The 25,824-nt window shown below is 42.9% G+C and overlaps 1 protein-coding gene across 3 annotated transcripts in view; it reads left to right on the forward strand.

The window, feature by feature from the left end:
- The first annotated feature begins 17,501 nt into the window (after nucleotides 1-17,501).
- LOC126419844 (cytospin-A) overlaps nucleotides 17,502-25,824 on the forward strand; it is a 538,973-nt gene continuing 530,650 nt past the window's right edge. For all 3 annotated transcript variants that reach the window (XM_050087094.1, XM_050087096.1, XM_050087095.1), the window contains exon 1: nucleotides 17,502-17,836. The gene's annotated coding sequence lies outside the window, so the exon portion shown is untranslated. The remainder of the gene's footprint in view (nucleotides 17,837-25,824) is intronic.

Consider the following 25,824-nt stretch of genomic DNA (forward strand, 5'->3'; position numbering starts at 1 on the left):
TGTCGGACGAGGCTGTGCAGCAGGCAGCTACGGACTTCTGTGCGGAGGAGGATTCAGTGTTTTACCAAACTGCTATCTTCAACGTGGTACGTCAGAGAGATGATGCACCTGAATGGCATACCGGTTCTGCACTGTTCGGCATTCGAACGGAAACTTCTTGATTGTCCCCTTACACATATACATACAAACTCAGCCAAGTCATCGTATGGTGCATGGCACAGGGCACCTTGTACCTCTACTTGTCATTCCCTTTCCTCTCTCACTCGCAAATTATTTATCCTGTTTTCGCTGTGCTTACGCCATATGCACATTTTCGCCATAGAATCGTTCAGCAGCCAGCTGCAAATGCGGGTTTTACAAAATTTCTGAATAATCCTTCACAAAAAGAACGTAGTCCTCCCACCAGGGATTCCCACTTCGGTAATACTCGCGTGTTGTTCAAACCTACCGGTAAGAAATTCAGCAATCCACTTATGAAGAGCTTTGATGTCTTCGTTTAATATGACCGTACGGGGATCCTGAACACTCGAACAACACTCAAGAACGGATCACGCTAGTGCTGTATACGCTTCTTTTTTTTGTAGAGGAGCTACACTTCACGGAAATTCTCCAAATAAGTAGATGTCGAATATTCGCCTCTCCTACTACCGACCTCGTTTGCTCGTTCCAGCTCATATCGGTTTGCAACGTTACGCGTACATATTTAATCTTAAGAGTCTGTGCAAGCAGCAAACAACTCATACTGTATTCCAACATTACAAGATTGTTTTTCCGACTCATCTGCATTAACTTACATAGTTCTACATTTAGAGCAAGGTGTCGTCCATCAAACAAAGCAGATACTTTGTCAAAATTATCCTGCTGTGACGCAACCACGATACTTCATCGTGTACTGCGGCATCATCACAAACGGTAACAGGCTGCTACTCGATCTATCCGTCAGATCATTTATGTATATAGAGAATACGAACGGTATTATCACACATCCCCATGGCATTCGTAGCGGTACCTTTCTCAATGAACAGTCCCTGTTTCAGAACCACGTAATAGTTCCTGTTAGTTCAAAGGTTTTTGAGCTACTCACATATCTGAGGACCTATAACGTATGCTCGGACCTTTGTTAAATCTGCAGTGATGCACTATGTCAAACGCTTTCCGGAGATCTAGGAATATGACTCGGCCTGTTGCCTTTCATCCATAATCGACAGAGAGCCGATAGAAGGGAAGGAGAGTTTCGCACAAGCGATGGTTTCTAAATCCATGCTTATTTGGGGACAAAAGCTTCTCTTCCTCAAGGAAATGTAATATAGTCATATTTAGCGTTTGCTCACGAACTCTGCAGATAACCTATGTTGAGGCTAATAGTCTGCAGTTCTGCGGGTCCGTTATTTTCCCATTCTCATACTGGAGTCATCAGCGGTTTCTTTTATGGCTTGGGACTTTGCGCCGAGCAGAGATTGGTGACAAACGAAAGCTAAGCAACGGGCCAGTGCTATAGGCTGCTTGTTGTAAAACCGAACTGGGATTCCTCCTGAACCTGTCGTCTTTGGTCAAAAGAAAATTCGCCTCAAGTTAAGATGAGTGGAAAGCACACTTGTTCCACTGAGAGAGAAATCTGAGGAATTCATACGTAATGTAGACGTCCATACGCTGCTGAGTAATATGGTAAACAATATAGGAGGTATAAGTTGACTCACACTTCCGTCACCGCTTCGTAGATAAACTTCGTAATTATAAACATCATGTGCTTTCCGTTTATAAAATGAATAGAATTTTCTGTCCATACGATTACGGGCACATGTTACACACTTGAGGCAGAACAGCATGACCAATACCCTCCGCGATATAAAATGCCGACGTTGTGGACACGTGACGCCGTTAAGGAAATATATAATTATGTAAATTGAAGGTGGATGGGGGAGAAAGAAAAGGAACTGATGGCATCGGCTGCATGGGGACTTGATGCGGAATCGAAGAGAGTGAGAACGTGTACCACACCTGGACGCGAGCCTGGGATCTCCTGCTTACTAGGCAGTTGCGCCGTCCGGACACAGCGTTCATCGCAAATGAACGGACTGTCTCGGCACGCTCATGGGTGCCAGTTCTGCGCCCACAAAACTCTACGGGAATAGCGTTACTTTCACATAGACAACCGACGCTCCATATCTCCGCAAACCTACCATGGACTTCGCGAATTCATGCCTCTCAGAGTCGCTGTTGTCTTGCGTTCTAAAGATGGATCAACAGGATATTACGGAGGCGGCATTAATGTTTGGGTCATCCCTGTATATTTCTGTAACATAAACGTCGAGAAATAGCCGAAGTTCTTCATGCACGCGCAGAGTATTCCAGTACTATTCTAATAGTGTTAAAGCGTTACGTCTTGTTTGCCTTCAAACTGTAGCAACCTTTACAACAAAATTATTTTGTACTGGAAGTAAGTTCATAGTGGATGCTAATTATTTGAATGCCACATTGTTGTTAAAGCACAATTTCTCTCGTGCATAAATGAAACTCAGAACAATTTAATAGCTTCCAATATATTCTCTGAACTTACTAGGTGGGTCATTTGTGGTATTGTGTTGTGGACTCTTCATTTTTGTCTTTTTTTCTGTATTACATAAGGCGTCAATGCTATAAAGAATACTACCCGTAGAAAGTAATAAATTCGTAATGCCTACATACTTTATTTTTGTTTGTTACAGGTGAGTAGGTGTCCGGTTTCACGCCCATGACCTTCCATCTGTCAGTCCTGCGGGAAGTCGTAAGTGGTAACTGCTATGTTGAAAACTATATTGCATGATTTTCTTATCGCCTTATCCCGCTTGCTATTCGTAAAATTGACAGACGACTGCTCCACCGCAGTGTCTACCTTATTTTATACAGTTTTTGCAGCAGTGTCAAATACGTCATGGGAAAAATGGAGCCAAGCTCGCGGTAATCAGAATTGAAAATCAATTGAAGATGTTAGTGGCATAAAACTAAAAACGCGTTTTGCGACCAAATTTCTAATAGACGAGTAAGTGACCCATGTAGTGTTCCTGTAGCACTTCCACCGGATGACGAGTCTCCGTTAACCTCAAAATTACTTAATTATCAAAAATTAAAAAAGACTTGTTGCATTTAATACCATAATAAATCGCCAATTTAAATAACAGTTGCAGTTCGCCATCGAGGATGGATATAGTGTCCTTAAAAGTCGTTTTCGGGATTTCCTCGTGGTCTTGCTTCCATCAACAATTGACTTCCTGAAAGTCGACAAAAATCGCCAGTGGTTCAGAAAACATCAGTACCGGCGCAACATAAGTGAATGGTATCATCCTGTCACGTAGCACGAGATGAAGGCATCCTTAGCTATGTTGAAGATCGCAGTACATTCGATTTTGCCTAAACACTTAGCTGTGGAAAAGATCTATCCCAGATCGATTCTGTACAATTTGAGCGATACTCAAAAACAGGCTGGCGTTATTTCGTGCAAGTGCGTGCTCAAACAATTCGATCCAGGAATTGCAAAACGTAACAGGAGACGAAAGTAGGTTACAATCATACCAGCCGGAAACAAAGCAACAGTCAACTGTTCGAATGCTCCAAGATTAGGTGAAATAAACGAAAGTGGTTCGTTCATGATTCACTTCTAAAAAAAAAATTGATTGCATGTTTCCGTTGTTCCACTGTACCTGATGCGATCATTGCATTAGAAGATATTATAACCGTTAATGCTATATGATATAAAACAATTTGTTTGCCCCAAGTCACAGATAACATCGACAAATAACCGGAAATGTCGCATCATGCTTAATCATGAGAACGCCAGCTGGCACATACGCATTACTTGACGGAGAAAAGCGTGGAAATAGTGTCTCATTGCAGGCATTCGCCTGATTTTTCGCCTAATGGTTTCTTTTTGAGTTCCTTTTCGTCAAAAGCTATACTCTGAGAAACAATGTAAGACGATGTCGTTTTAGAATGTACCAAACAGTACGTTGCTTCGTCGCGTAACTTCCTGTACCTTGGTATACGGTAGATACTGAGCGCACAGCAGCTGCTGCTTTTCATTTATCTTGCGACTGAGGCGGAGCTTACTTGCTTCATTATGACCCTCTGCTTCCTGCTCCAATAATAGTTTTGAAAGTGTTCAGTGTATGAAATGGGCGCCATGATGAAAAATTATTGAAACTGATCTCCATCTACGTGTGACCCGATTGTAATCGGAAAACACAATGTACAATAACTTTAGACTGTTTGAAAAACAAGAAAGAAAAGAAAAAATGCTTCTTCAGTTTTCATGTGTTTTCGTTGTCTCAAGATTATACCCTGTTAGTAATTATTTTCCTTAAATGTGTCTTTTGACTCATATTCATTAAACAGTCTTGGAAAATTTAGCATCAGCTATCAACGTGGTGCAGATCACCTTGCTCATGTCGATATCCGTCCACCACTGATGGGAGCTGTGAGTTTCACACTTAACTGTAAGCTCGTCAATAGTCCTGTAACTCTTCTTTTCGACTCTTCATTTCTGTCCCATTATTCAGTGCGAATTCCAGAGAGATGAGCAATACCGAAGCACGTGTTAGACGAAAGGACTTCTGTAATCGATTTCAGAATTCTTCTGATGAATACAAACGGTGCTCTGCGTTCTTTGCTAAAAGTTCGACGCAGACATCCCGTTTTAGACTGGTTGATGTACAACGCTAAATATTTTGACGGCATTTGGATGTATTCGTTTCTTATCTATCGTGTAATAGAACAACATCCGCTTGCTTTAGTGTGTCTTGTAAGAACATACAGCAATAGTTATGTATGGTTGTCGCAAGATTTTTCTTTTCATTTTTCCATTTCGTCATAAAATCGGTAATTTCAAGTTTCCACGACGAAGTTGTTTAAAAAAATACTCTGCATCTGAGGCAACATCCGCTCTACTTCGGTGTACGACCAGTTGTGACTGTGCAGTTAGAATGGACCGCTACTAGCGATGAGTTGCGCCCCAATCCCTCTCCGGGTGATTGTCTTTTGTTGTTTCCCTAAATCACTACACGTGAATGCCTCCGACGATTTCCTTCCAGATACTTCACCTAGTGGTGCAGAACTCCAATCTGTAATATCATCAACGCCGGCAGAATATTGAAATTTACTTATTTGGTGTGTTCGCGTCTGTACTAAACCGATAGTGTTTGGTATAATGTACGTAAGCCTATACGGAATGTGTCGCTGGAGAGCAGTTTTGTGACAGAGTAATAAGACAGTAGACTGTCGGTAATTTGATATTCAAGCGACCTAACGAAAAGGGCAAATGGTTTACATTTTACGAAATGGTAACTGATCAAGGTGGAAGCTAAGGCGAAAGAAGAGCACAGATTAAAAAAATAGCTTTAATAACCTTCATATTTCTTTCAAAAAAGTGGAAAAGCAGAAACGAACGACTAAAACTCAAACATGGCCTTACCTACTTCATTTTCAAACGAAAAGCACATACAAATTTCCAAGAATACATAAGAAAACGTCAGTTTAATTCATTTTATAATGCTCAACAGACGGAACAATGAACGCCCGTACTTGCTCGAAGTTACCTTAAAAAAGAAGCTGCTTCTTCCGCTTTTTCCGTTTCTTTTTTTTTAATTCATAGGTATGTTTTGTCCTTTAAGTTTTCTAACGCACTCCAATAAGCGTTCTTAAAGACCCAGGAACTCACCCTCCCGGATCTGCTTCCTCTCTCCGTATGAGATGTTTCCAGCAGTCTTATCGTTTTACCTCAGCTTTATCGACAAAATCGCGTAGATGACACAATCACGAAAATTTTCGATATTTTATTTTTTCCCTGTCTCCGCTTGAGTCATATTTTAGCTACTTTGAAATGTTCTTATAACTGATTTGTACACTATACTAAGTCACGAATTATTGACAGATCAAAGAAGGGTTGCGATGAGGTGAATGACGAAACTTTTATCCAACGATTCATGAAACAAAGTTACCAGTGTTAGATAGCCACTGACACTGACAGTGTGTTTGCGCCACGGTCTGTCATGTTAATCACTTCGATTTGTCAATTTCGTAGACCTATCGAGGAATTTTCAAGGGACTGGATAAACAGTTTGATACAGGAATTCTGTTCATCGAGGTTCGAATTAGACAAGAGTCGACTGTAGTTTCTCCTGTTTTGCTTTCGCTATATTTTATCCAATCTCTGTGACTTTACAACAGCACGACACTACACTGACGATGGGATTGTGTTCACTAGATTCTCGCCAAATGATAGGCGTGGCGGGGCACATAGTAGAATAGTGTCAGGGTAACGTAAAGGTGGGATACACGGCGCCTCAAGAAGCTTAACGTACGGGCTCGAGCAGTTCAGCGCGTGATATGTCGATTGTGTTAATTCTTGCTACAGCGCCAGCGCGTTACAGAATGGACCCAGCATGCTGGCCAAGATCCGCAAACGCCCTTTCCCTGACCTCAACAATGCGTGACCTGCGTGCTAGAATTCATAATCATTCGTACTTACTAGCTTTCCCCACTCACAAATATATTCGCTTATCTGTATGTGTGAGCGAGCGACACGGGGGAAAGGGGAAGAGGTCGACACATGTGTGACGCGTCATGAGTTATTTTACGGGATGACGGCTGCTCGGAATCGCACGTCGCTCCTTGCCACATTCGTTGTATGACTAGGGACATTTCGCTTATGCGGAGTAATAATAATCATTACGTACGCGATGCGGAATTCGCGTGATCCGGTTGCTAACGTAGAGTTCGTTGCCGAGTTCTTTCAACGGCCGGCAGGAGAGTTCCAGTGAGTGAGTGGGTATACATGACAGAGGATCCTGTACATGTTCCTTACCTTAGCGTGTGCTCTCGGAGGCACTCCTTGGCTGCGAAAGAATCTCTGCGTGCCTGCGGTATGTTACGGTAATCTGAGATGCGGAGCGAACCGCTTTGTTTGCTGTCTGGGGTTACGGTACTCGCCAACACAAAAACTAGTCCGGTACTTGAGTTATGAAACGACCAATAGTGTAGCAAGCAGCACAACGGATAACGGAATCGTTAGCGGTCATACTTGAACATACGATAGTTTTTTTCTTCTAGTAACTAACGTATGCTTCGGCCTTCCTTCAAAACACCACGCTGTTATTGAATCCAAGTTTGTGTCGTCTCATTAAGAGAACAAGTACCGTAATTGCTGTGGTAATGGATCCATAACGTTGAGACTCTCTGAAATACATTTTGTTAATTACGGTACTCATCTTCACTGTATATCAATTTCTTACTATTCTACCCAGATGCAAGTGCATTATCGGAGAGTGAACAGGGTCTAGTTCTCCAAGGTCGAACTGCGACAGGTTAACGAGAGCTAAGAGCTCGTTACACTAGCTTACGAGATTTCAACATTTCACTTGTGTTTTATGACTGCATGTAACGTACTTCGTACAGGCACGGCTCCAGTAGTACTTGTCGAGTCGGGTTCCCTTGGCTGCCAAGAAAAGTGCAGTACATTTCCTGGTACGATACCCACAATTTCAGTAAGAAATGTGGTTGGAGTGAACTATTGCATACGTGATATGATCTGAAGTCGATCTCTGACCGCCGAAAATTCTAATTTCTTACTGCGATCGTGTGGGTGTACTGGAAAATAAACTGTATTCCAAATAAACATCTGAACAATTACTGACGTCTCCGGTATGACTAAAATGCTGTTCCTTCCAAAATATGACGATCTAGTTAACTTTAAATAAGTCGTAAAGACGCCGGTCGACCCACAATACGTGTAGCTCAGTGGAGAAGTTACCACTATAATTTTTGACAGCTGATCATCGTAAGTATGAGGGTTGTTTCGAAAGTAAGTCCCTATCGGTCACGAAATGGAAACCACTGTGAAAATCAGAAATGTTTTATTTGGAACATTTATGTACACCTTCCAGCTAATTCTCTACATAGTTGCCGCTCCGACTTAAACATTTGTCGTAACGTTGTACCAACTTTCCAGTACGCTCGTCACAGAAGGCAGCCGCCTGCGCTTCCCGCCACTTCTCTAAGTTAGTCTGTAGCTCTTTGTCTGAGCCAGAATGTTGTCTTCATAGCCAGCGGTTCATGTGACCAGAGATGAGACTAAGGTGGAGCCAGTTATGGACTGTATTGTGAGAGATCACACACTTTCCATAGAAAACGCTGAAAGAGCATCCGCATTGTCCCTGCAGAGTGTGGCCGGGAATTGTGGTGAAGACACTGTTTTCTACGCATTTTTACGTGCTCAGTGTGCGACGAAAACTGAAATGAGCGATGTGATGAGACTGACGGGCATCTACAGACACTGCCCAACACATCCGTGCGAAACATCGGATTTTTCTCTGTGGTTTCCATTTCACTTTCGACCGGACCTTACTTTTCGAATAGTCCTCACTTACGTGCATGATGGCATTATGAAGGTTGAGCGATAATGCCGGAATGACAAATTAGTTTCACTGTTATTGTTTTCATCGATAGTACAGTTATTTACAAATTCAAAATATGCCTAAAAGACATACACAAGACTTTGTAAGTGCCAAACTGATTTTAAGGCCCGAAATTCGGCAATATTGATCATTCTTGACCACAAGGACAACAGTAGTTCATATCACTGTCTTACACAGACCCCTCTGATTGTTACCTATAATACATATTCTCCTTCCTGACGCTTGTGTTGAGATGTTTGGTGGTAAGTCCACTTGCTTGAAGAAAAAAAAAAGTTAATGTACGTGGTACTGGCTGTGGGGACGATGTACGTTCACATCGGAGACAGCCTGTTAAACCGATTGTGTTCACGCAGGTGTTAACATACCGGACATCCAACCTAGACGATGGGTCACAAATCTGTGTTCTACCACTCTCATAATGATTTTCCTGTAAGTCATTATAAACATAAACTGTTCGCCCAAGATCTCCGAGGCTGGATTCCATTCCTGGAGTATAAGCGACGTCAGCGCAGTAACTACGGTGGCAACTTGATCTAACAGATGTGCATTAGACCAGTCGAGAGCAAGCAGTGTTAAGTATGGTCGACTATAATATTATTTCACCTGGAAGTGAGGGCGTTTCAGTGGATTTCTCGTTAGTTTCTATCCTGATCGGTCACGAGGACACGGTGAACCACTTCACGCTGAGCCATCTAGAAACCATTCACAGTGTTAAGTTTTCCTAAGTTACCACTGTACTTGTTTACTGTAACATCACTTCTTGTTTCCGATAATGGCCACGGGAGCCCAAGTGCAATAATATCGTGGTCGGGTAGCAGTGCCTGGAGTGTGTAGTTGCTGTCACAAATCACAATGGAGCAAGATATCTAAATCAAGCTTTAGAAATTCTTGAAAACATTTTGAAGAACAGAAAAGTGTGTCCAAAGTTCGTCGCGCACACCTTGACTCAAAGAAAACGACGCGTGGTCGCCTTCCGCGAGATGTTCGAAGTGCAAAACTCGAAACGGGTCTTTTCTGGAAAGGTCATGACTGGTAACAAGACTTGGTGTCATCACTGCGAACTTACCAAAAGAAAAAAAAGCAGACATCCATATTCAGAATCAACACCTGGAAGATGTGACGCACAAGTTGAACAACATTGCAAAGGAGGACTTCCATAACAGTTTCACTTTATTGTGTGAACATTAAGTGCGTTATATTGAAGGGAGAGAAGTGACACAGATTACGTAGAACATCTGAAGCATTAAAGCAACAATCTTAACTTTCCTCTATTTTTTTATTCATCAGATCTCGTAACTTATTAGACGTGGTGGTGGTGGTGGTGGTGGTGGTGGTGGTGGTTCTTTTAAGATTATTATAGGTCAAATGTTGGAACACGTGAGGCAATACTGACCTTACGACTTATCTTAGAAGAAAGATTAAGGAAAGGCAAACCTACGTTTCTAGCATTCGTAGACTTAGAGAAAGCTTTTGACAATGTTGACTGGAATACTTTCTTTCAAATTCTAAAGATGGCAGGGGTAAAATACAGGGAGCTAAAGGCCATTTACAATTTGTACAGAAACCAGATTGCAGTTACAAGTCGAGGGGCATGAAAGGGAAGCAGTGGTTGGGAAGGAACTGAGACAGGGTTGTAGCCTCTCCCCGATGTTACTCAATCTGTATATTGAGCAAGCAGTAAAGGAAACAAAAGAAAAATTCGGAGTAGGTATTAAAATCCATGGAGAAGAAATAAAAACTTTGAGGTTCGCCGATGACATTGTAATTCTGTCAGAGACAGCAAAGGACTTGGAAGAGCAGTTGAACAGAATCGACAGTATTTTGAAAGGAGGGTATAAGATGAACATCAACAAAAGCAAAACGAGGATAATGGAATGTAGTCGAATTACGTCGGGTGATGGTGAGGGAATTAGATTAGGAAATGAGACACTTAAAGTAGTAAAGGAGTTTTGCTATTGAGGGAGTAAAATAACTGATGATCGTCGAAGTAGAGAGGATATGAAATGTAGGCTAACAATGGCAAGGAAAGCGTTTCTGAAGAAGAGAAATTTGTTAACATAGAGTATAGATTTGTCAGGAAGTCGTTTCTGAAAGTATTTGTATGAAGTGTAGCCATGTATGGAAGTGAAACATGGACAATAAATAGTTTGGACAAGAAGAGAATAGAAGCTTTCGAAATGTGGTGCTACAGAAGAATGTTGAAGGTTAGGTGGGTAGATCACGTAACTAATGAGGTATTGAATAGGAGTGGGGAGAAGAGAAGTTTGTGGCACAACTTGACTAGAAGAAGGGATCGGTTGGTAGGACATGTCCTGAGGCATCAAGGGATCACAAATTTAGCATTGGAGGGCAGCGTGGAGAGTAAAAATCGTAGAGGGAGACCAAGAGATGAATACACTTAGCAGATTCAGAAGGATGTAGGTTGCAGTAGGTACTGGGAGATGGAGCTTGCACAGGATGGATTAGCATGGAGAGCTGCATCACACCAGTCTCAGGACTGAAGACAACAACAACGACAACAACAACGACAACAACAACATAGGTCAAAGGAATATCGTACCATAAGTCAAACTGTCAACCCGGTGATGGTCTGAACGCTAGAGTGCTTTCCTACGCGTATCTTATTGGTGAGACTTTGCCTCCCTTCGACTTTTGACTTGTCGTATCTAGTTCGTTTATAGGAAGACGTACAGTTTAACCACGCTGCAGTTCGGCCCGTTTCACATTAACAAAAATTGCAGAGGTTAAAAGTGATAAGTGACACACAGACATCTGCTGATCGAATTTGAGATTGATCTTTCAAACCACCACGACTGCTTAAATGAGATAGTACGATGTCGTCTGACCGCTACACTCAAAACTTTTTCCCCGAGCTCATTTTCAGTCCGCATTTTCTCCTGAACTGTACGCATGATGCACTGAATGCCAAATACCGTATCTGTCTGTGATGTAATGCACGAAATATGTTCAGCAACGTGCCGCAATACAAGCTTCTTCGCTGAAAGACTATAAAAAGGTTGCGGAGCGTAACGGCGAGTGATAAAAGACAGCGATCAGCAATTGACCCTTTAAGTATCAGTTCCCAAAGCTCTCGCCGCTTCGGTCATGCCCAGACAGTTGGCTATTGATCAGAGAATTGACGCTTGATGTAGTGATGCGATTCGTCACCGCCAACGGTACTCGAACTACCCACCTTCTTATACAATATCAGCGCGGCGTCGCAAGTTGGTTTCACCCAGTTGCGGGAGCGGGTAGCATGTAAACATCGTTCGATTAGAAGGGTTTTAACAGATCTCATTCTTCCAATAAGACCATTGTACAGCAATAACGCCAGAGGAATAAGAACGAATAAAACTGATAGTATTGCTGAACAACAAAAAGGCAAGTCGTCGGACAAATGTGTGTTGTCGCCGACATTTTTACGTGCACATGATTGACAACTTCAATGTATGAGAGATGGGAAGGAGTTTCTTATAGTACGTCACAGTAGCCCAAAAGTCGTGTTGTTGAAAATTAATCATTTCATTCGAGGAAGAAGATCACGGAACGAAATTTTAGAATACTAGCTAAATCATGGAACCAGTGAAAGATGATATAGAAATAGTTAGTTAAACCAAACCTTTGGTTATCAATAATATCGTTAAAATAGAATTCACTGTTTCCATAGTCACAGGACCGATCATTGTTTTAGAATTTCCTTTGGAGCAATGCAGAGATGTTGGAGAGCGGAGCTACGTGGTAAGTTTTACTCCAATTTTAAGAAGTATTTGAAATACCATTGTAGCTTCACATAAACGAAAACGTAAGTTTGACAACCGACATAAAAAAAGGTAGTTCTTGCAGACTGGAAAGGTGTGGTCAGTCTTTCTCTGTGAAGGGAGTGAAGAAATCGGAATAAATAGGTGCCTGAATTTATTTCAACAACACAGTGCATGTCTATGGGTCCAACACGTTGTTCCATAACTAAACATTGAGACGGGTAAATAAGGTAAAAGATCTGTAACAGAGGTAGAACAAGCTTAAAGAAATAAATGGCGATGCTGATGATCGATGATGCGAGTGTTGAAGATACCGGTAGTGCTGGCGATGTTGGTAATGATGGTAATAGAGATGATTCCGAAAATACGGCGGCGGCGGCAGCAGTTTTATGGTTATGGATGCCCTCAATAATCGTGATAGCGATTGCAATATTGATTTCACAAGCTGTGACGTAGTCGTGAATAGGAAGTGATCCCGGAAGTACAGAATATTTCATTCCAGTAAGTGGTCACAAACAAGTGGTCGACTGAAGATTTCGGCCCATAATGACAAAAAAATGTTAAAATGTTTGTGAAATCTTATGGGACTTAACTGTTAAGGTCATTAGTACCTAAGCTTACACGCTACTTAACCTAAATTATCCTAAGGACAAACACACACACCCATGCCCGAGGGAGGACTCGAACCTCCGCCGGGACAGCCTCACAGTCCATGACTGCAGCGCCTTAGAAGCTCGGCTAATCTCGTGCGGCCCATAATTACAATCTTCAGACCTTGCGGGAAACGGGAAACAAGATACAATTCTGATAATTTATGTAAATTATCAAACGATGAGAAGTTACTTATTTAAAACACGAGCTTGAAAATGTGATAAAACATACTTCATAAAAGAAAAATCCATACATTACCCCAGTATGATTAAGCTGAAGTGTCATCCTCATAAGATCCTCATAAGTTAGCTCTGCATCATTGAACGGGTACGTCACTGCTGAGGCACAAAAAAAGTACTTTCGTGAAGTATACGCGTCAAGTGTGTGTACTGTACTCACTTTGGACAAATACGTATGTACAGTTAAGTAAAAAAACACGCAATTAAAGGAACTATTCTGCAACTAAAATGTGTTGTTACAGAATACCTACACGCTGCCTGAAAAGTGAAGCACTTCGCGAGTTGAGACTGTATGTGATGTCATTTCTTGTTCATAACCTTGTTGTTGTTTCAGTATTTACATTATTGAGTCAAATTTACTACTTCACTGTATGAGCGTAGTTATCAGTATGACGTTGCAGCTCCTGTGGCGTGGCTGCATTCACTGATACGGTTGAGAAGGATCTCACAAAGCCGTTTCATCCTCTCCTGAGGCTCACCATCGTTGTTAACGGTCCATAACACCCCGTATACTGGCACTGAGTTGATATCTGGGCTAATCCCACACACGTCCTATCTTGTGCTATCTGTACTTGACGAATCGTTTTGTCCCAAGTTCCCTCGACCACCGTCGGCCGTGACCTGAAGCAGTACCTGCTAGCTGCCCACACCACGATGCGAGCAGTAACACCGCTGTGCCTCTCCGAAACATTGGAAGAATGGGATGGCTAGCCGCCATACCCGCCGACGGTGGTAGTCGGGGGTAGTGCAGAACCGCGGCTCAACGCTGAACGCAATGCGCTGTTATTCTTCAACTCACTCTATGCTTCCCAGTCATGCCAACATTCCAAACTCAGCCGTTTGTGTCGTGGTGTTCAGGTCGGCCAACCCTTTGTGCGGTAATTCGATAGTCCGGCTGCTGCTGATCTGCGACTAGTGTGAAGCGCATTACCCGTACAATGTGCTTTTGATGCACAATACGGCTATCCTCCGCTGGCATGACCAGACATAGTTGGCCGGAACCATGGCGACGATACGTCAACCCTGAAGTTAGCATGTAGTGAAACATCAGGCCACTGTCAGATCCAAATACCCAGCAAATATAAATCTTGCACAATTAGACCAGCCAGCGAAATAGACTCTCCCAATGCGAGGCTCGTTTCAAAACCTATCTCACACTACTATGTGATACCACCGTATCCCGCAGTGATCACTCAAAATCTGACGCTGTTCATACCACTTACATATCCTACCAGGCCTGGTAACTACACCAAGTACGAACAAAAGTAATGGAATTTGGTGCACTTTTTACCTTTCACAGAGATTTGCAGCTCTAGTCTTTTACACTTCGTTAAATAAGATTGTGATCGGGTTAATCAGTAGAAAAAATGTACTTGAGAAGAAACTAAAACAATACGTACATCATATATGAACAAAAGAAAAAAAGCAGTTACAGTTAGTAATACGTCCAGTCACCCACAGCGTAGATAATTGCTTCACATCTGCGAAGCGTACGTGAAACAGTCTTCCGCGTATTCATGTGGAAGAAACCTCTACATGCGTCGAACTTTGCGTTGACAGGTGTTTCAAAGTGGAAATCATTTTACTTGCAACTTCCTTTTAATGTACGATCATACATTTTCGATAGGATTGACTTCAGGCAACTGTGAGGGCCAATCCAGTGCTTGCACGCGTTTCTCCTTTATCCAGTTCCTTTGAAGCCTGCTGCGGTACTTCGGATCATTGCCCTCCTGCGGTATCAAATCTTATGTTTTGTCGATGAACCAACATATGGCAATGGGCATCGAATATCTTAGATAAATTTTAACGTCTTCTGTGCATTTAATTCTCGGTAAACACATGCCAATTGCCGAAACGCAAGTTTGAGAAAGATCACCAAATATGCATTACGGACACTGCATGAAGGACAAAAATTCTCTGTTGGATTGCGAAAGAACAGCAGCTTTTACCACCTGTGTGTAACGCCGACCTCGATCATACTTGACGTACATAACTGACGATGGTGTGTTACCTGCAGAAAGTTGTATTGACACTGGACGACGCGTTGTTTCGTCTCACCTCTCCATTATTTCGTCACTTATTTAGAAAATATAAATTCTCTACTATCTTCATCTGGTTTTCCTATTGCTAACAGGTCTGAATGGACGTAAATCGATAGATCGGAAAGTTTTTGCTATCGTAGGCTGTAATTAGAGAGACAAATTCTGTCGTAGTATTTCTTGCGGATGATGCCATTAGTGGTAAACCAGGTGCTGACAGGTGTGAAAAGAGTCGAACTATCAGTTTAATGAGTCACGGTTGCAAAATACTTAAACAAATCTCTACAGACAAATGGAAAAACTGGTAAAGCCGACATCGGGGAAGATCAGTTTGGATTTCAGAGAAATGTAGGAACACGCGATGCAATACTGATCTACGATTTATCTCAGGAGATAGGTTGAGGAAAGGCAAATCTACGTTCATAGTATATGTAGACTTAGAGAAAGCTTTTGACAGCGTTGACTGGAATACTTTCTTTAAAATTCTGAAGGTGGAAGGGGTAAAATACAGGGAGTGATAGCTATTTACAGTTTGTACAGAAATCAGATGGCAGTTAGGACAGTCGAAGGTCACAAAAGGGCAGCATTGGTTGAGAAGGAATGAGCCAGGGTTGTATCCTATCCTCGATGTTGTTTAATCTGCATATTGAGCAAGCAGTAAAGGAAAGAAAAGAAAAATTTGGAATAGGAATTAAGGTCCATGGAGAAGAAATAAAAACTTTGAGGTTGTACGGGAAGGAAAAAAGGAATAAAAGTGAGATAGTGTTAATACTTTCATCCTTCTTTACCTCCTTTGCATTACTGCAGATGACGTGTCACTCAGCACATTTGTACTGTGCATGCAGTACACGTGAGGTGCCTAGTTGTCGCCACTGCCCTGTGTGGAATACAGAAGCTCTTGTACACTTCACTAACCTGCTGTCTTCATGATGATGTCCCCAGCGCAGAAAACAGCACGCAGGTCGTGGATTCTTTTTTTTTGAGGCTGAAATTAACTTCGCAAGGAACTGCTGCTACGAATAAACTATAACTCATTTGGGCTGCTACTCGCGTTTTTATTGATATAGACACGAGAAACTATTCTTGATCACAACGTATTGAACAAATCTTTCCACAGTCATTATATCTGGCTAAAATAACATGAAATACATCCTGCCACAGACAACATGTCTGTCTACTGGAACCATCGGAACTGGAGAATAAAATTGCATGAATCAAATACTAGTATTACAGACACCATGTCTGTACCTAGCGACGGTCGGAACTGTAGTAAATAAAATTGCATGAAAGAAATACTGCTATAACAGACAACATGTCTGTCCGCTGGAACGGTCAGAACTGGAGAGCCGGACTGCCCGAGACACTTGGCGCGCCAAGCCAGCAAGGCGTGACCCGAACGCCACCAAAGTGCATCGGCAGTAATATCGTCAGTCTTTTGTTTTAGTAATACTTTGATTTTAATAATTTTGAAATGACTGTTTGATAGCTGGCTGTTGAGAGATGTTTATTTTAAAAAAATGAAGTAATTTGGATGACAGGTTTAATTAATAATAGCAACTAAAGTTTAACGTTTAGGCGCCCTACCGCCGAACACAGCAGTCAATCACAGAGCAGCAGCATCATGCAGGCGGTCTTTCTCACGGGAATGGTGCCGAATCTAACATCTGTCACAGGTACCTCATCCAGCATTGCGTCATCTCTATGCTTCTTGCATCTCCACTGCCCTGGGAATAGCGTCCTGGAGCCTAATACGATGCTGAATAAGCCAGAAATATTACAGTTTGCCGATGACATACTAATTCTGTCTGACAGCAAAGGACTTGGAAGAGCAGTTGAGTGGAATGGACAGCGTCTTGAAAGGAGGATAGAAGACAAACGTCAACAAAAGCAAAATGATGATAAATGTAGTCGAATTAAATCAGGCGATGCTGAGAGAATCAGATTGCCATCACCTGGTGATGACAAAAGTTATTGAGCCTAAAACCAAGGCGCTATTTTACTCCAATTGGTAGAAGGCATGATGCTGCTGCTGCTGTTGCTGCGGTTGCTACAATATTCAAGGAGAGATGCCGGAGACAGTGTTTTGGCGGTCAGAGACGCGACCTCTCGGCAGATGAGTCATTGTGGCGTGGCATGGAGTTGCGCGGCGCGGCGCTGCGCTGTTTGTTATCGCGCGCGGCAGCCGGCGCTGGCTCGGCAGTGGGGGAGGCGGCGTGGCCCGGCCCCTGAGCGCGCCACGACCCGCCCGATGCAGCCGCGGCCGCAGCGTCAGCCGCTCCTCAGTTTAGCCGAGCGCCCGCCGCCGCTCTGCACGTGACGTGCCGGGAAGAGAACAGAGGCGCGGCATGCGGCGCTCCGCGACGCCTCCGCCTCCGGCAGCGGCCCGGCGGCCGGCCGGCGCCTCCCTGCCCGCTAAGCCACCTGCCGCGGGGACCGCCAGGCCGAGACCGGCTGCTAGTGCGGGACGCAAGCCGGCGACCGGTCCCGTCCGCGAAACGAACAGTAAGGCGGCGGCCGGTCCATCCTGTCCCAAGACGAGCGCCGATAAGCCGCCGACCGATCCACCCTGCAGGACCGCTGCAGGCGTCGCTAATAGGAAGCCGGCAGCTGGCGCGAGGCCTTCCGCGCCGCCGTCGCCGCCGTCGAGAGCCGCCGCGGTCAAGGCCGCTGCGGCACCTGTCGCTGCCGTGGGCGTGGCCCCTAAGGTACCTGCTGCGAGCGGTCGTCCACTGGCTGCGCAGGGGGCGTCCCCGTTCACAGTTGCTCGTGTCGTGTGCTGCATCAAATTTATTCAGTGACCTTGGCCAGTTATAAGCAGAGAGGGAAAGCGCTCACATCTCTGGCAACTGGCCGGGATAGTTTATTGTTCACGAAATCCTGTACATTCCTACTTGCGGCCGGCATAAAATGTTTATCGAAGTATGCCACGGTAATACCCTATCTGCTGGCTGTGGTGGTCTTAATTCCTTTTTTGTGATTTTTGCCTTTACGCGTTTCGTAATTGCACTATGACGTAGCTATTATTATAAACTCAGCAGTCTCGGATAATACAGCGAAAAATTTCAATTTTCAAGCGCAACTTACCACACTTCATTCCACCCAAGTGTCTGAATTACGTCTTGTCAGTTTACTCTGTCGAACGCATGATCGAAGTCAACAGCGACTAGTGCCCCACGCACTCGGCATGCCGCTGCTAATGCGATGATATCTCGGTAGTCACCTAGCGCCGTATGTGCGTTACTCTTCCCGCCGAGACGTGTTTGATCTCTGAGGAGTCTATCAGAAATTGAAGACCGCAGGCGACCACCAAGGATGCGTGCGAAAATCTTATAGCCGCAGTTCAAGAGAGTGAGTGGTCTATAATCTCCTGTCGCAGTTCAAGAGAGTGAGTGGTCTATAATCTCCTGTCGCCGGCCGAAGTGGCCGTGCGGTTAAAGGCGCTGTAGTCTGGAACCGCAAGACCGCTACGGTCGCAGGTTCGAATCCTGCCTCGGGCATGGATGTTTGTGATGTCCTTAGGTTAGTTAGGTTTAACTAGTTCTAAGTTCTAGGGGACTAATGACCTGAGCAGTTGAGTCCCATAGTGCTCAGAGCCACTTTATAATCTCCTGTCCTTCTGCCACCGTGTGGTTTGGGTATCGGGATGATGATACCCTCCGTGAGACCCTCCGCGTCTTCATTACACCTTCCTACCGTCGTCCATATTGTCAATAGTTCGCTATTGCTGTGTTTTAAATTCCACATACGCTACACTACACTCAAAAAGCCACCTTACATTGTGTTGCGGAGAGTATTTAAGATACCATCATCATTCACTTTTTCCCTGTTGCATTCGCGAATGATGCGTCGGAAGAATTTCTGTGGTTACGCTCTCATCTGAGCTCTCATTTCACAATTTTTTACCGTCTTGCAATATTTACGTGACACGTGTGCAAGAAAGTAATATGTTAACAAACCTTTTTTCCGCTATCAGAGATGAGACAGTAAGCTGTTCAGAACGGTACACAATCGCAGCGGGGATTTTCCACATGGTCGACGTACAACGAATTGGAATCACGTTCTGTGAATTGATACATGTTTTAGGAACGTAAAATAATGTTTATCTGAAAGTCAAAAATCCAACATGGCGTGCACATGGAGTGCCATCAAATCGTACTTGAATGTCAAAACAGGTGCTGCGGAAATAAAGCGCGTAAAGCGCATGGTTGCTGACCTACGTAAAGTGTTACCTAGTGTCCGAAAGTTACCAGGTGGTTCTGATCATTGTGGTTACATACCAGTTTCATTTCCCCGTACACTGGAGTGTCTGTGCAGTGAAAATCTCTTACTCAGAACGAATATTATTTGTTTTGTTCGAAATGTTAATTCGAAACGTCTCCATTGTTTCTCGTTCTTGGTTTTATGTGGTGCGTGCTAATCCAGAGCCGAGAGACGACTCCGTCAATTGCCTGTCAAGGTCTCAAGACTTGGCTGCGTAACGGATCATCTTATGCAGCCAAGTCAGCTGCTCGTTCTGCACAAAAGATTCGCGATATCAAAAACAAAACTATTCACGTTGTTAAAGACGTCAGGCGTAACTTGCACGTTATATATAGCTGTTACACTGATCATAACGGTTGTTTTTTCTCTAGCAAAATATAAGTCCCACTCGTTACATTAAAGGAATTTGCGGACAGCATCTAGACGTGGTATCTAATACAATGAGTAATAAGAGATTGTCGTCTTATTTTAGTCGATAGTTCGGTCGCTGTGCTAACACGTTCTACTAAACAGGTTGAAATTCACATGGAGTGCCAGCAAATCTTACTTGTAAATTCAACCATATGAAAACCGCAATAACGTAGCCGGCAACTTTTACTTCACATTAGCCATTCCTCTTTTTCTTTTTCAAAATTTGGTTGTTGTTTTCTCGAAAATATTTATTTGGCCAGCGGTACTGATTATATAACCATTACTGTGGTGATACAGGAGTTTTACTCAAAACGTGTCTGTGAAACGGAACTAAGGTCTATGCACCGATTAGTAAGATTTCTTTGAGATTAGGGCAGTTCCTTCTGGCCATTTAAAAGGCGTCCCTTGTTTTTCCACTTCCGGGGAAATAATTATCCACCTATCAAAGTAGTATCCTAATAGACGTTTACAGTAATTAACGAAACAACGAGAGCATCTGATGCGGTGTAGTTGCAACCATTGTATAATTAAAGGTTCCTCTAGTATAGCTACGATTGTACCGCCACACCAATTCCCATTGACTGCAAGGACAAACTTTGGGTAGTTCGTTCAAACCACACGAATCATCAGCTACTTCGCCTGCAAGCACTGTGGTCCAGCGTTCGTTAATCGTTGTCTGTTCTAATTACGACGCATTCTCGCAGTGCGAAAACATACGGTTTTATGCGATGACAGCTCATACTTCAGAGGTAGCTTACGAAATCTCTTTCCACTTAAAATTCCACTGTGTCAGAAGAGATAATACACAACAGGATTAAATACTTCTGTCCTCAGAGAAATATTTTGGAACGCAAACCGTACTTATGAATGCACCTGTGGCACTTTTTGATATATTGAGTTCTTAAGGTAAACTATATCGGAAGGTGGGATCATTCCTGTAGCAAGCTCATTGTCGCAATGTTGCGTTATTGGCGTGCAGTGTGCTTTGGCTTCTGCTTATCAGCACGCTGCAGGGCTGCGAGGCTATCGGTGGAAGTACGTCATGCTGCTCTTCGTTAACCTGATCTGGCTAGATAAAGCTCACACCGTGCGACAGAGTAGTCGCGCTTAAGTGGACCTTGTGTGCTGACAGAACATACGCTGTATTTGTACACTAGTGCCAATCTAATAATCTGCTCAGTTTCTACGTTCGAATAGCAGCAAGTTACAATCGAATAAGCAAGTTACAACCGAATAAGCAAGTTACAACCGACTGAACTGTTAACTGTTAACGAAATCTTTGGAGTTCTCATCTACGCGAAATCTTCGTACATCGACAAAACTACTAATGTAGCCATAAACTTGTACACTGTTTCTGGCAGAGAGAAAGATGTAGTGGGTTATAATGAGAATTAGAGCGAAACAGGGCATCTGTAGACAGGTAGTCGGTTGACAGTATTTGTGGTATTCTGTTGAATCGTCGTTCACTTGAATCTTCGTTCAGTTGATCACTTGCTAGGTCGAAGTAACGTGCATTTTCTGTCTTAATGTAATGCCGTACAATTGGTAACAGAACTAAGAGAATAATTAAACAATCTGCACCTAATCAAAACTGGACATATTTGCCACGGGGAGCTATCCACTATCCTTTTCTGTAGAAAAAAAAGTAGGAGTATGTATTTTCCATAAGTCGATTGCTGTTCTTATTGTTAGAAGCTGAGGTCTTTCGGGCAGTATTGTAGATCTTCAGATGGTTCAAATGGTCCTGAGCAGTATGGGACTTGACATCTGAGGTCATCAGTCCCCTAGACTTAGAACTACTTAAACCTAACGAACCTAAGGACATCACACACACCCATGCCCGAGGCAGCATTCTAACCTGCGGCCGTAGGAGTCGCGCGGATCCGGCTGAAGTGCCTGGAACCGCTCGGCCACCGCGGCCGGCCATAGATCTTCACACCTGTTAAATAGTGTAAAAGTAAATGACAGTTGTTTCCAGTCCGGTGTTTAGAATATTACAGAGCTAAAGAAATTCATACGTAATTAGAATAGTTTTCGTACATTCTTGTAACTAAGGAGTAACTAGTCTCAACGGAAATAAGAGTTTCATCGTTAATACGTGTAGAGGGCATTCGTTAACAATATAGGCTTTTACGCCTATCAAATTTACCTTAAAATTTTAATATAAACCGATAGCATACAATTATGGCTTCAGTATTTGACAATCAAACTGAGATTCCCGTTAAGAATGGCTACTCTGTAATATGAGAAATGATATGTAACATAACTTTAATATTGTAATTATATAGAAATTTTTTAGTTCCGTTACAAACGCAGGGTTACAACAAATTGACGTCTGTTTTTATTTTGTGTAATTGAGGAAGGACAAGCGACACTGCACGGAACCAGTCAGTTTGAAATAATAAAAACAGCTAGTGTCATTCCATTTAAAATTTTGGTATGTTCTTACATTTCGTATTAATTTACTGGATACTATGGAAGACACTTGTCCAGTAACATTTGAAACACTTCGGTTCTCTTTACCCTCTCAAATACTTTCTCGTCATCAATAAGAGCATTGTAAGGAGGTACATGAAATTCCTACAGTTTTTCTGTTAACTATATAGTGGGGAAAACACATAATGTGCACTATCTGCCGTTACGGCAAACGGTTGAGTGCATAATTGCTTTTGCTGTTAAATCAACTCTTCTCCGGAAGATCTTGATATATACTTCGTACACTGTGCGTAGCGAACTTAAGCTTCTGTAATTTGCACACTACTGGAATTTTCCACTCACCTCGTACACGTCTGAATTTCCACCAAGGTTTTCAAAAAAAATTAAAAATATTTCTTTATGTACAAATAAACAGTTCAGAAGTTTTATGATCATAACCTGGTACCTTTTTATTCCTCACTGTTCAATGAAGCTGTATTTATTTATTGTTATTGAATTTACGGAAATGTTAACGCCTATAGGATTGCTGTAATTGTCGCTAGAATTCGAAGTGCTGTTTCTCTGCAGTCATGAGGCTGTCCAGTCAGACGGCTGTAAACTGGCGTCTCGTGGCGGCCAGACCTCCCGCTGAGAACGGGGACGTGATGGAAGCCTGGCTGGAGCCGCCGCCGCCGCGGCAGGGCTCGCGCTGAATGGGCTGCGCGGTGTCGCTTGTCACAGACACTGTTTATCTGAAGTGTTACCTGCACGAAACAGCACAGGCACAGATTTCCTCCTGATTACCACGTTTCCTCGAAACTTAGTGGAAGCAGCAACACAATGACTTATGGTGTTACTACGAGAAACACAACAGCAAGAAAAAAAAGGGGGCCGGGCAATGAGGGAGGAAAGTTAAATCTGTTGCGTATTTTACATTTTTAGTTCGTTCTGAGGCTGTTATCCGTCTGTATGTGGAATAGCTTACACACGTCGCGGACAGACGGAAAATGGGTTGGTGCCTATCCAGAACGGCTTACAATAATCTGAAAATTGTTAGATCAACATGACAATTTCTTTCATAATTGTCGAGTCTCTCTGTCTGGATCAACGGGCAAAAAGGAAGGTCATAATTCTGTGACCATGTACAAGCCATTGCACTGGCGTCACTCTTGTCTCGGCTGCAGCGTAATTTTATTTGGCACAACTTTGTTGAGACTGCTAGATGTATGTAGTATGGTAACGGGTAGGGCCCGCCCGGTTGGCCGTGCGGTCTAACCCACGGCTTTCCGGGCGGGAAGGAGCGCCTGGTCCCCGGCACGAATCCGCCCGGCGGATTTGTGTCGAGGTCCGGTGACCGGCCAGTCTGTGCGTGGTTTTTAGGCGGTTTTCTATCTGCCTCTGCGAATGCGGGCTGGTTCCCCTTATTCCGCCTCAGTTACAATATGTCGGCGATTGCTGCGCAAACAAGTTCTCCACGTATGCGTACACCACCATTACTCTACCACGCAAACATAGGGGTTACACTCGTTTGGTGTGAGACGTTCCCTGTGGGGATCCACCGGAGCCCGAACCGCACAATAACCCTGGGCTCGGTGTGGGGCGGCGGAGGAGTGGACTGCCGTAGTCGTCGTGGGGTCGTGGGGATGTGGACTACTGCGGCTGTGGCGGGGACGGAGCCTCTCCGTCGTTTCTAGGTCCCCGGTTAACATACAATACAATACAATACAATACAATGATAACGGGTGTAACTAACTATGCAATAAATCAGCTGTTCGAAATAGCGAAGGTGACATAATATGTCTAAGTTAAATTTTTCGAGAAAAAAGTTATGGGATGATGGCTTGAGCTTGAATCACACGCAAAAACTTAATTTAAGCAAAGTTAAATAGAAAAGCTCTTCCTTTTCGTAATTTTATTCGTTATGAGAAAAGAAAGGTGAAATTTTTGTAAGTCTTACACCCTCGATTCAACGAAGTTAAATATTTTATAAACTGAATACTGATCAGACGAATGACTGGTATTCACTAGACAAATCTAGATATTACAGTGTAATGTATTATTTTGCGTATTTATTACAATATTAGTGCAGACAGAATAGTATCGCTTAATCTGCCAGCACTCTTAACGATACTAATGTTACGAAAGAAATTCAAACATCATTGATACTGCCAAATCGTACTTAAAGAAGCGGGCAGCCTTAATGGCTCCGCATCAGTAAGTCGACAGAAAGAGCTAGTGTCCCAAATGTCAGAGGCATTTACTGAATTTTGACAACAGATTTTACATGGTGACTCCAGAATGTTTTCTGTGCGCTTTGGGGTGGATATGGCCGCGAATGTGAACGGTAATGCCAAAGTGGGTTAGACTGAAAATTTTTTACGTTTTGCAACACAATTATTAAATGCTATCTAAAAAAGACCCACATCGCTCTTCATTTTCATTTGTCTTCTAAGAATATTCCAGATCACTTGAGAACATGCAAAATGAACATTCAAAAAATCTTGAAACTGTTAATATTTCACGCTCAAGGACTCTCGAACGCTAAAAAATACTTTTAAGTACTCATGAATCCAGTTAAGTACTTAACGACAATGCCCTGATATGAAATAAATTGCCTCCATTTATTCATTTCTATATGCGGTAGAAAGAACATTCGGAATATCTCGAAACATTCATAAATATTCGAGAACGGTAAAGAAAACTGGGCAATAATCTACAATACCCCGGAGTACTTTAGGATATCCGACACTATTTTACAACATTCGAGAATATTAGTTAGAATTCAAAAATACTCGTAAAATCTCTAACATTATAAATATCCAATTTTTTCCCCCTAGAAATACATACTGCTGCAGGGGTGGATTGCGGTGTTACGGCAGCACGGACGGACAAACCACAGTTATCATGCGTGTATATTGATTTTAACCATCTAAAACTTACTGTATTTCAGTATAAAAGGAAATAGCCTTCGTGTTCAAAACATTTATCGTGCAAATATGCCATAACAAAATTACCAGACTGTATGTGCATTCCCAAAGATGAACTGTCATGCTTCTTTGTCATGCAATTAAGCGTCAGCCTAATCTGACAATGGAGTACATAACCAGCTGTTTTCGATTTAAATATTAGGCTTGTAGAATCGGGACTGAAAGAAAGTTTACTATTTCTGTAGCCACTTTCTCTTGACATTCAAGTTCTAAGTAATTTTTATTCTCTCGTATACTGTTTTGTAGACTTAAATGGTAAACACTCCAGTATATCCATGTCTGCGTACCATAGGTGCACTTAATCATTCCTTGCACACGGATTGACCGCTGTATTACAGGAGATATATTTGCAGACACGGAGTAGATTTTCGTCTGATTCCAGGTAGCATTCTTGCTGACTTAATCTGATGTTCGGTGAAGCAGTGTCCTTAATGACATTATTCAGCTCGAAGGGGTTGCGATTTCTTCTACCCTCAGTAATTTGTTGACTATCTTTAACAACGCGACCTCTTTATCCACACCTCTCCATCGTAAGCTCAGTGACCGCGGTGGCCTTTGCTGGTGAGCCTTTGTTTACGAGCTTTTAAGCCCGCCTGACATTCTTCCCGGTCGCGAGATAA

The sequence above is a fragment of the Schistocerca serialis genome, chromosome 9, assembly GCF_023864345.2.
Source record: "Schistocerca serialis cubense isolate TAMUIC-IGC-003099 chromosome 9, iqSchSeri2.2, whole genome shotgun sequence".
NCBI lineage: Eukaryota > Metazoa > Arthropoda > Insecta > Orthoptera > Acrididae > Schistocerca > Schistocerca serialis.